The sequence below is a fragment of the Mustela putorius genome, unplaced genomic scaffold (assembly GCF_011764305.1).
Source record: "Mustela putorius furo isolate JIRA1106 unplaced genomic scaffold, ASM1176430v1.1 tig00001680_pilon_pilon_pilon, whole genome shotgun sequence".
Lineage (NCBI taxonomy): Eukaryota > Metazoa > Chordata > Mammalia > Carnivora > Mustelidae > Mustela > Mustela putorius.
In genome coordinates, this window is record NW_025421840.1 from 9,957 (window position 1) to 23,153 (window position 13,197).

The window sequence follows — 13,197 nt, forward strand, 5'->3', positions numbered from 1 at the left end:
TAGCTCTTTGAAAGTACTAATATACTTGCAAATAAGAAGTAAAAGTAATTAAACTGATCAAAATGTAATTCAAACATTTTCATGTAGTTTTTAGTGGATGAACCCAGAAATAATTTTCCCATCCTCAGAGAATATTGAGAAAATAAGGCACTAATACCAAGAAAACAAAGGGGTTTGGACTATCAGAATGAATAATATCATTGGGGGGGAGAGGAAGAATGGGAATGGATGAATATGATTCTGTAGTTGGATCATAATTGAATTAGCCAGAGATTAATTTGATGAAATGATGGAATACATGGCAATATTTAGTATATGCTCCCTCTGCAAAAATATGTAACATAGAGAAAATTTTTAAAGGACAAGTAAACATTAAGAAAATGGGTAATTAAGAACAAGTGGAAACAAAGCCACAACTATAAAATTATAATTGGTATGATTACAGTGAGCATTTACTAAGTCTCAGGATAAGGTAGCACATGGAAACCTGAAAAAGCCTAGTTTGAACAAATAAAGTGATATACCACACTGAACCATTCTTCACATTCCTAGTGCCCATGTAGATATTACTGCTTGATTACTGCAATCTTTCCCACTGAGCTGGAGGTAAACTCAAAAGCTATTTCAGCATATATCTCCACGCAACCACTACCAACCACTACCTAACACTTAGAATGGGAAATTGAGAAAAGTTTTTTCCCCTTCAACTCCTCAGAGCTCTTCTAAGTCACAAATATCCTTTATCAATAGTTTGAAGCAGTTGTTACCATATGGACTTGTCAGCATGGTAGTCTTCATGGGTACTGACCTCCATAAGGCATGGATACTAAGTCCTGAAGGCCAATCAACTCCAACCACTTCTACTTTTAATAGCCAAGACATACTTTAATTGAACTATGCACATATTTATAGACCAAGTGTTTGCAAAGGTAAATATAAAAAAAAAAGTATGGGAATGTATGGGAATAGTTTGAGAAATGGAAATTATGGGGCATCTGGGTGGCTCAGTGGGTTAAAGCCTCTTCCTTCAGCTCAGGTCATGATCCCAGGGTCTTGGCATCAAGCCCCGCATCAGGCTCTCAGCTCTGCGGGGAGCCTGCTTCCTCCTTTCTCTCTCTCTGCCTGCCTCTCTGCCTACTTGTGATCTCTGTCTGTCAAATAAAATCTTTTTAATAAAAAGAAATGTAAATTATTCTTTGTATTTGAAGCCCCTGCTTACTTTCACTGTTTCTTCCAATAAGACCTTGTTTGTGACCATGTATTATTTCCTCATACTTATGTATAGTCTCTTTAAGCTATGTTCTAGGTATATCCTTAGAAAAGAGGCTTTTTGTGTCTCATGGCTTTGAAACAGGAAACACATAGGAACAATTACTAATCAGTATCAGAATAAATGATAAAACACCTCGTGGGATAATATGAAGAGACTGAGATAGAAGAATGACAAGAAAAACAGTGGGAAGAGTTGGATGGAAATGAACAGAAATGTTCAGCTTCTCACATAGAGAGGACAAGAAAGAAAGTATGAGAATCCGTAAGTCTGAACTGAAAGCAGATACCTAGATGAGGTGTACAGCAGGCAGGTAGAAATTGGATTCTCAAGCTCTGGAGAAAGATGTGTGGACTGAAAGTAGAGATACGGAAGCCATAAACTATGAATGATCAATGAAGAGGAAAAGATTGGATGTGGTCACTCAGTGGGTAAATAGAAAAGAGATAGCCAATGATAAAGAGATTCATCAAAATTCAATGGACTTTCTAGGAAAACATGCAACAGACAAATAAAACAAAAGAAAAAATGTTAATAATGTCATCAGAAATACTAGGAAAACCCGTGACACTGGAGAAGCAGAGTCAGCTCCTGTGGTAACTAGAGATTGAGATTACTTTTAGAGATGGGTGTACCAGGCCCAAATTTAAAGCAGGATTTTAAAATAGAATAATGGTTGAGGAAGGTACATAAACACAAGTATGTGGTAAGAATTCATTTATTTAGCAAATATTCCTCAAATTCACTCTTCTGGCTCTTATGGCTCAGAGGCTACAATGAACAATGGACAATAAAAGAGATATATTCTCTACCCTCGTGGAGATTACAGCTAATTAGAATGAAGGTGTGATTATAAAGTGTACATTTAAAAAAAATAGTTGGGGATGGTGTGAGAGAGGGTTGGGGAGAACACAAGAAATACCTCAGGAGACAGAGACTTAGGGGAGAACACAGGGGTGGTCAGGAAGGCTGTCACAGTCTAGGAAGGCTGGTTTACTTCTTTTCTTTTTTATAGGTTAGGGAAAAAAACTGAACATGTTTGTAGACTAAAGGGAGAAGCCAGTAGAAAGAATCTGAGGGTAACAGTTCATGAAGTGGAAATAATGCTGTTAGCATTTATAGAGATCCTCCCATTAACCCGGCACCGTACACATAATGTTTGGTTTTAGGAAAGTTCTAGAATAGCCTCTGTAGTCCAGTACATAATAAGCATATACTAAATATATAAACATATATTACTCAGCTGTATTAGTTTTAAATATATTTTCTAAACTTAAATAAAACACCTAAGTTCACTTATAGTATTTCTTTATACAAATAAAAAAAAATCTCTTGAAAAAAGACAAAGAATTCCTTATTATCATCATAGTACTGTCAGTGACATCTGCTAAAATATATGTACCAGGGACTCGAATAGTATTAGCCCAGAACAATAAAAATCTCCAGATGACAAGAATTTTAACAACCACGATGCATATGGGCTTGCTTTTCTATCTCTTCTTATTGACCAGCAGCTCTCACACTGACCATTGATACAACGCATATAAATGCATATAAATTTGCATTCTATGAATATTCACTTTATTTTCACATTTTCCTTAATCTCTCATTTTCTCAAATGTCTATTAAAATTCAAAAATTTAATAATTATCTTATAATGAGCTGCTTTCTTAAGTGTACAATATTTTTTGAAATTGCCTTATTTGATAGATTCAACATAAAGCCTTTAGTAAAAAACAAAGTACTATACTAATGCATTAAAATCACTGTTATTAGTATTATTCTAATTAAGCCTAAATTCCTGACAGCTGGAGATTGTCAGTCCATCTCTAAACATTAGATATGCATATGAAAATCATCTCCTAATTTAAAAACTGTAATCAGGCACCTGTCTGGCTCAGTCAGTAGACTATGCAACTCTTGATCTCAGGATTGTGAGTTCAAGCCCCAAGTTGGGTGCAGAGATTAGTGAAAAATAAAATCTTTGAGATACCTGCGTGGCTCTGTCAGTAAAGTGCCTGCCTTTGGCTTAGGTTGTGAACCCATGGTCCTGGGATCAAGTCGCACATCAAGCTCCCTGCTCAGTGGAGAGTCTGCTTCTTCCTCTGCCCACCTCCCCCTCAGCTTGTGTTCTGGCATGCTCTCTCTCTCTCACATACATAAATAAAATCTTTAAAAATTAAAAATAAATAAATAAAATCTTTAAAAAATAAAAAAAATAAAACCAATCTTTAAAAAATAAAAATAAAAAAATTAAAGCTATAATCAGAAGAATATCAACATTCGGTGAGACTGTTGGAACACATGAACTCCTGCTCAAATATTCTTTGGCCCTTGTGTTTCTTCTTTATCAAGATTATCAGGGTTGTGTTACATTGCTTCATTTGCCTACATGAAATGGCTAAAGAATGAAATTATATCTGATCAATCAAAGAACAAATACTTTTACATAATTTACTGGATTTTGGAACTTTAATGCTTCATGAATATTTAAAAGATAAATGTATTTAGCAATCTGAATATAGATGCAGGTGGATAATGCTTGAGACTTTGGCAAGTCAATTAACCTCTGGGCATTCAATTTTGAAAAAAAGGGTTATTATTTGTTGGCAATTGTGTAACCATTCTAATTAAAAGGAACTTGCCAACCCTTTTAATTATTCATCCTTTGAAGCATCCTCTTGTGGATAAACGCTAACATGCCCTTTTTATCAGTTAGTATATTGGGGAAAATGAAGGTAGAATAATTGATCGGGTGCAAAGTCTATGGTAGGGATTAGACTTTAGGAGCTAGAACTTCCCCAGCCTGCCAATTCTTTAGATTATTCATTCATAGTAAAGCCATTTATTCTATTTTAATTTTACATTTTGAGAATTAAGGAAGTATGTATTCAATATATGGGATGGATTATTTAATCTTATGCTACATCTCAAATATCATGTTCAGAGTCTGTAACATTAAAAAAGCTATGACATTAGAACCTTTCCTAATGAAAACAAAAGTGGAAAGATGGTGTATTTTGGCAACCTTTACACCCCACTGTGTTATCCCTTGAAGAAACAGTAACAAATCACTCTTTCTTGTAATAATAGTACCTCAAATGCCCCAAGACATCTAGGAATCGTTCCCAAAAATAATAACACTCAGTGCAACACATTGAGTTTCCCTATGAATGAGAGCAAAGATTTATGCATCATATTTGTATTTGTACCGTAGGGGAAAGGCATGATGTTGGTTGGCTATCTAGCAAAGACCTTATAGAGAGCCCTCAAAGATTAGAGCAGATGCTCTTAATCAGATGCTATTTTCATTTTTTATCTGAAGAATTGTTAAAATTCACTTGGCTGGGAATCCAAAATTCTAAGAAACATATACATGTACTCACATTCTTGCACTGGACTACAGTCATGTACACATGGCCCTGTCCACATGGCTTTCCATGGGTCAGTGTTGTAATAGAGACCCTGAGGATTAGCCTGGTCATCCCCATGCCTCCAGTTACTGCACTGTCTCAAACAGACTAAAAAATAAACCAGTGTTATAGGTTATAGTCACTCTTGCATTTGAGCAAACTTTAAGCGTGAAGATTTTTGTTTAGTTGCTATTGTATATGATCTCATTGAATTGTATATGATCTCATTCAGTTGGCCTTAAATATGGAAATCTCATTGTATATGATCTCATTCAGTTGGCCTTAAATATGGAAATAGTGAACTTACTAATTGGGGTCTTGTTTAATATGTATCTTCCATAAAATTTTTTTTGATAACTTGAAAAATCTTTCTTTAGATCAGTCATTATGTGAAAATATAAAGTGAACAGTGACCCTGGATTTCAAAGAAAAACAGCAGCTAAAACATTCACTTATTCAAATCTTTAGGCATACCTTTTTTTTTTTTTAAAGATTTTATTTATTTATTTGACACAGAGAAATCACAAGTAGATGGAGAGGCAGGCAGAGAGAGAGGGAAGCAGGCTCCCTGCTGAGCAGAGAGCCCGATGCGGGGGGCTCGATCCCAGGACCCTGAGATCATGACCTGAGCCGAAGGTAGTGGCTTAACCCACTGAGCCACCCAGGCGCCCCAAGCATACCTTTCAACAGAAAGTATTTATGACTATACTGCATGGAGATTTCTTTTGCTCAAATAGAGGTATAAATAACACAAGAAAATAAAGTGGAGGAAAGAGTTTCATTAAAGTATTAGATAATTACTTGCCTACAATCTTTATTTACCACTATATAATCATACTACTAAAAACTTTAATATTTGTCAGTAGGTGACAATTATCCAAGATAAGAAGTATGTCTTTCATATGACTCTATGCTTTAATTAAAATATTAGTCAAATGTCCACAAGGTATTTCTACAGTTAACTTGTAAAATGAGAATAGCTTCAATTCAAAAATACTAATTAAATACAGAATGTGATTCAATAAAAGTCACTGATGGCTAATTAAGGGAAGAATTATCAGACTTGGATGAAAATATATAATACATATAATCCTAATGAGAGAATATGTTATTTGCTTTCCTCCCCTGTTACTAGACATTCACCAACCAAGTATTTAACCTTGAGAAGAAACAAAGAAGTTTTCCTGAGCACATACAATTTCCCATATACTGAGCTAGCAATTTATGGTTTCTAAAGACAGTTTGAAGATAAAATGCTTGCTCATATATCCTTGCAGACTAATTAAGGAGAAAGGAGTTAGTTAACTATTAAAAAATGGGAACACTAATTCAAGAAATAAGACCTACCTTAAACAAAATGTCCAAAAGCTTACCTATGTTTATCAAGTGCTTTTCAATGCTTTTTTTTTTCCTTCCTCCTTTTCTGCCCTCTTTTTTATTTATTTGAGGTTGTTGTTGAAGTTATAGTGTTTTCGTATTCCATTCTTTGTTCTAGAATGTAAATAACATTTTTGGTAGTTACTGTTCTACATTTTAAAGAGTGTCTTTCTTAATATGTAATGTCATTCAACATCTTTACACTCCTCTTTAATAGTGTAGGGTCTTAGAATATCTAGGAAAGCCAGACAAAAATCACAAGAAAAGAAAATTACATATCAGTATTTATAATAGACACAAAATATAATTAGGAAATGAAATCCAACAATACTTATACAGAGGTAAAGGATTATGCCTAAGTGCAGTTTATCCTAGGAAAGCAAGATAGATTCAATATTGAAAAAAAAATCAACGAATGGAGATCATCATATGATCACATGTAGTGATCTGCATTAGTTGAATTCATATATATATATATATATATACATATATATATATATATATATACATATATATATATTTTACTAAATCCAACATCCAATGACAATAAAATAACTTAACAAAAATGGAAGGGAAGCTTTTGACTTTTGGCTCAAAGGACACAAAGGTGCAGCTATCTTCCGTTGTCCCGAATCTAGGTTCATCTGACACCAGCCACCTCTACTACCATGTGGCCTAAGTTCAACCACAAAGAGATCAAAGTTGTGTGCCTGAGATGCATCTGTGGGAAATTTGGTGCCACATCTGCTCTCACCCCAAAGATTAGCTGATGGGGTCTGTCTCCAAAAATGGTTGGTAATGAAATGGCCAAGGCAACCGGTAAGTGGAAGGGTCTGAGATTAGAATGAAACTGACCAGTCAGAACAGACAGGCGCAGATCAGAGTGGTACCTTCTGCCTTTGCCTGATTGCCACAGCCCTCAAGGAATGGCCAAGAGACAGAAAGAAGAAGGATAACATTAAGCCCAGTGGAATTACCACTTTTGATGAGACTGTTGACATTGCCCAACAGATGTGGAACTGATCTGTAGCCAGAGAACTCTCTGGAACCATTAAGGAGATCCTCGGGACTGCTCAATCTGCATTGATGGCTCTGCCCCCCATGTCATCATAGATGACATTGATAATGGTGCAGTGGAGTATCCAGCCAGGTTAAGAACTGCAAAGGAAATTATTTCCATAAAGGATCATTTGACAATCAAGAAAAAGAAGAAGAAAAAAGAAAGAAAGAAAGAAAGAAAGAAAGAAAGAAAGAGAAAGAGAGAAAGAGAGAGAGAGAAAACTATATCAAAATGATAATGAGCATCTATGAAAACCTATGGCTAATGCAATATTTAATGGTTAAAGACAGAATGTTTTCCCATCGATTTGCAAACAAGGATATGTTGTCACATTTTTATTCATTGTTGTGCTGAAGATGCTGGCCAATCAATAACAAGAATAAAAGGAAACATACAGATTGGGAAAGAAGAATTAGATTTGACTGTATTTATAAATGATATTGTTATTCACTTCGAAATTTCTTATCAATCTTTGAAAACTAGTCTAAATAATGAATGAATTTAGCAAGGTAACAGGATGTAGGCAAGATTAATACAAAAAAATCAACTCCATGTGTTAGTATCAAATATTTGGAAAATGTAGTTATAAAAGTAATACCATTGAAAATAACATCAAAGACTTACAATACTAACAGATATCAAAATTATGCTCAATTTATACACATAAAATTATAAAATATTTCTGTACAAAATCAAAGTACACCTAGCTAACTGGAAAAATATATCATGTTCATTGATTGGAAGAAACACTATTGTTAATTTATTCATTCTCTGGAAATTGATCTGTTGATACAATATTATTTTCTGTCATAGATCTAGCAGTCTTTTTTGGAGTCCTTAAAATAAATTTACAAGATGATTTAAAATTTATCTGTAACTGCAAAAGGCCTACAATATATAAAACTATTTTGCAAAAAAAAAGAGGTTTATAAGAATCTGAAGAATTGCTCTAATGCTATATTAATATAGACAGTGTAGTATAGCTAAAAATATAGATATATAGGTGGAGAGTACAAAACTGTCTACCTATAAACAGACCACACAGGTATGAATAACTGATTTTTAACAAAGCCACCAACATAACTTAAAGGGGAGGAAAATAGTCTATTCAATAAGTGTGTTGGGATGATGATATGCAGATGGAGAAAATGCATTTTGACCCTTACCTCACACTCTATCCAAAAGTTAATTTAAAATGGATCTTGCACCTAAATAAATGTAGGAGCTACTGTTGTTATTTTTTTTATTTGAAGATTTTTTTATTTATTCATTTGAGATAGAGACAGAGCGAGAACATGGGCAGGAGGAAGGTTCAGAGGGAGAGGGAGAAGCAGACTCCTGCTGAGCAGGGAGCCTGATGTGGGGCTTGATCCCAGAACCCTGGGATCATGAGCTGAGCTGAAGGTAGATGGTTAACTGACTGAACCACTCAGGAGCCCCAGAGCTACTGTTTTTAGACTTCTAGAAGAATACATAGGAGACAATATTTGCACTCTTGGAAGAGTCAACAGTGTTTTAGAACACAAAAAGTAGTAGCAACAAAAGAAAAATTGATAGATAAGAATGCATAAATACTGAAAATGACTATTCTTCATATGCCACCATTAACAAAATGAAAGTACAATCCACAGACTGAGAAAGCATATTCACAATATATGAATCTAGCCAAAATCTTGTATCCAGATGAACAATGACCTCTTGCATAATTAATAGTGTCTTGATGTTGGTTTCTCAGAAGACTCAAAATGACACATTATTCTCCTTGTATTTCTTATCAAATATATCATTCTGAGAAAATTCAACAATTTCTATTATCGCTCTGAGGTGCTGTCCTAATATAATAACAAAATCTTTTTACATACTGAATTTACTGCTACTTTTCATAGGATTTTTGTGTTTCCCCCTGATAGTGTCCCATCTACCTGTTTTACTTTCTTAATGACAAAAAATTGGTGTGGCTTCAGGCTAATGTATCTAAAGTACATGTACAGATTTAAGGAAAGGCTGAGATGAAAGTAAAATTTTCCACTGGAAATGAAGATTTCAAATCGTAAATGTTAGGTGGTTGTGTATGTGTCTTTTGAATTAAATAATATTTTCCATTTAATTTTTTTCATGTTTCAGTACATGATAGAGTTCAGAAGATTTAATATTTGAGAGATTAGAGAGGAAAATATTCTTAGTTTAATTCCTGCCCAAAACAAAGTACATACAAATTTATTATTGATTGACATTTAATTAAGTTGTGCCAAATTTTAAAAAGTTAGCAATAGTATTATCATTGCCACAAATTTTTCAAAAATGTGTTCAAAACAAAATTAATTATTTCAAAATAATTTGTAAAATTTTCAAAAATAAAATATAAAATAAATAAATGAATAAAATAAAATAAAATAAAATGTAGTGCTATGTCATTTATTTGTGATGGACAGTTCTTTTCATGACTTTACATATAATTGGGCCTATATTTGGCATTTGGCTGAAGTTGTAACAAAAGTTGAAATCTTCAATGTGCTTCTCTATGCAACTATGAGATAAAAAATTAAAATTAAATAAAAATAAAATTAAAATTAAAAAATAAATTAAATTTTAATTTAATAAATAATATATTTATTTTATGCCTTTTATACTGATTTAGCTTTTGTAAAGGTAATTTGTAGAAATCCATGTATTCAAAGATGTTTTCATAAATGTCATGAAGCATTATTTATCACAGAGCAGAGTTAGAAACTACTATCCATCAATAAAATTTTGTGAAATAACTTACAGTTTACTCATATGGTTGGAAATAATGTAGCTGATAACAATAAATGAGATAATTTTTTATACACTGCAATAGAAACATAACCTTGATATAGCCTTAAGTACAAAAAGAAAGGTACACTCATATGACACTATATGTTAATAAAAATAAAAATAAATAAACAAAATCAGAAAAAAGATAAGTGCAATATCATATATGATATGATTTTATAAATAAATTATTTTATCTCTAGATGAATATAAAATCTGGAAAGATATGTAGAAAACTCAAGCATTAAGGGAATGGTTTTAAGGAGTACACTGACTTTAAAATAAATACACTTTTATTTTTAAATCTTTAAAACAAGCTTATTTTATAATCATTTTTTAAGCCCCATGTAGATAACAAAGGCTGTTCATTCCTCACTCAGGCTCACTTAAAGGTACATACATACACTAAATGTTCTGCAATAAATCATTATTTTAAATTTCTAGGTACATTTTTCTTGCAGTATGAAAAAGAACCAGTATTTTTGACATTGTGTTAATCAAAGGAGTTGTGATTAATAACAGATACAATAAAAATTGTATTTAAAAACAAGCATATAAATATTTTTTGCTATTTTAGTGCTCTTAAGAATTATAACCTTTCTCAACCACTTAAATAAAATATGAGCTTCTAGACTGATAGTAGATACTTGAATGTTTGGGATAAGAAGAATGACACAGTTGTATTATGCATTCAGCAGAAGGGGGGAAGGAGTCTAAGAAAAGCATAATTTTCACAGATTGTCAGGTTATTCATATGCCGGTAAATATATATGAGTAGGTGGACTCATTCATTTTAAAGACTTGTATGTGAAATGGCTTGAAATGGATTATAAAATTTTCCATTAGGACATATCTCTTAACAAGGCATTTCAGGAGTGATTTTATGTATACGTGATGAGTTAAGGACCTATTGATTGAAAACATTAGAAATATATATACAATTTTTTTTTTTTTTAAGAGAGCGATCATGAGCAGAGGGCAGGTGCTGTTGAAGTAGAGGCAGAGGAAGAGTGAGAGTCTTAAGCAGGCTTCACACTCAGCACAGAGCCCAGTGCAGTGCTGGATCTCATGACCCTGCTGAGATCATGACCTGAGCTGAAATCAAGAGTAAGACACTTAACCAACTGAGCCACGCAGGTGCCCCCAAACTTTTAGAAATATTTATAAGGACTCCTAAGGGCATAATTCTTACTTACTAATTTTGTTTATTCATGCCACTTCTTAAATAGCTGCTTTAGCTCAGTCATCAAAGATGGGCTAATATGAATAGTTACAGATAAGAAAAGTTAGTGTATCTTGGGCACAATCAAATAAGTTGCTGTATTTTGAGAGGAGAGTTGAGGAACATTATCTAAGAAGTATTTTCTTATTTGGAAACTTTTTTCTAGATTTATCTGTTTCCATGACAATCACTTTCACCTTTGACATTCATATTCTTAGGATATTTGCAAGAAAGTATCTTTTTAGTAAGATAGCAACATCAGAATTATTTTGTAATAATTAATATAATTTATAATTTAATTTAAAAATATCTTAAATCATTAACAGTAATCTGTTTGCATGAAGAAACTGGAAAAAATGTAGGATATTTTTCTTCTAATATGTTTTATCAGCATAAATAAGTTTAAACAAGTAACACAGAACTGTAAGTCTTTGCTTTGCAACTTGATACATCACATTTGCTGTTCCCTAAAGAATTTCCTTCCTAATTAAGTTTTGTTCTAGATAACATTAAAGTTCATTGACATTCCCATAATACACTATAGGATATCTGCGTGAAAATTGCCTGGAAGCAATGTTGGCTGATGAGGGGATGCTAGCTTATATTAAAAAGTAGCTGTTAAGGATTTATCAATAGAAAAAAAGACAGTTAATTATATTAGTACTTATCTCTCTTCCCATTTAGACAGCTTAAATTATTAGATTCATTTATTTAATAAATTGAATTCTTCATTGGAAGATCTGTCATCCATCTGTATGAAACCAGTATCACAAGAAAAAGGGGTAATATATATGTATGTATGTGTGTGTGTGTGTATATATATATATATATATATATATATATATATATAATCTCCTCCCCAAAAGTAAATTTTTAAGGATATGTGTTTCAATAACCTGAATTTAAATAAAAGCTTGATACCAAAAATATGTGTTTCAAATATAAGTATGTTTCTTGCCATAAAGAAAAGTTTAAAACTTTGAAAATGAGTGACAGAATCTGGGCTTTGCCTGTACTTTAACATAAATCAGCCATGCACTTCATGCTTACCATTTTGTGTTCTCGTTAAAGAAGAGATTCTAGAGGGCAGTGGGTTCCATGCAACTTAATTATAAGTGTCAGTTCAAAGCCCTACACAGGCATTGTCAGTTATTGGGTTTCTTATCAAGCTAGTAATGTGGTACGGCTGTTGTACTAATAATGAAGCTTTAATTAGCTCTCAGAAATACTGAGAGCTTATTTAAGGCCTCCAAATTGAGTCGTGCATGCTTAGTTGGAAGGTGTGAATGTATCCCAAACATATCAAAATAACTGTCAAATACATTGCATGTACAGTCCGAGATAATACTAGAAGGCTTAACATCTATCTTAGAAGATCTGTATGGATAAAATGCTCACTGAAGTTCTTTCATATACATAAGTGATGGTCTTAAGAATATTATCTTTATTATTTAAGCAAATGTGATAGAAGGACACATGACTCAGTGTCTCTGTTTACCTGCAGAGTATTGTCAAAGGAAAAACACATTTTAACCAATGTTTGAGTTATCTTTCTTTCAAATGGGAACATTATACATAGCTACTCCAACATAATCCTTCCACTTTACTTATAAATACTAGTTGCTTTGTCCCAATATTCTGAGCCATGAGAAATTGTGCCAGACCCCTCATTCCTAATCCTTAGGCAGCTCACAGGTAACAAACATTTAAGTAATTGTTGATTTAAACTCCAAGCAGTGGAGAATTCTTGATGTCTTTTCAGTGCAGCAGGTACATTTAGACCATGACTTTCCTATGTGACTGTTAACCCTTGCTGTGCATGGATATGGTCTAAACTAATTATAAATGGAGACAACCCTTCCCACTCCTTCTACACACACAGAGTAATAATTTGAAGCAGGGGACAGATTTTGTCACAGAGAAAGAAGGCACTAAAATGAATTGCTGCTGGAAAAATAGTATCTGTGTTATTCATTCTGTTATTTTCATTTCTTCTGAAATCATCTCTTTTCAACAGCTTGATTTGGCTCTTCTTTTAGTTATTTCAAAGGATGTACCGTGT

General features: G+C 33.1%; 1 pseudogene; it reads left to right on the forward strand.

The window, feature by feature from the left end:
* The first annotated feature begins 6,696 nt into the window (after nucleotides 1-6,696).
* Nucleotides 6,697-7,634, forward strand: LOC106003723 (annotated as a pseudogene).
* The last annotated feature ends 5,563 nt before the right edge of the window (nucleotides 7,635-13,197 follow it).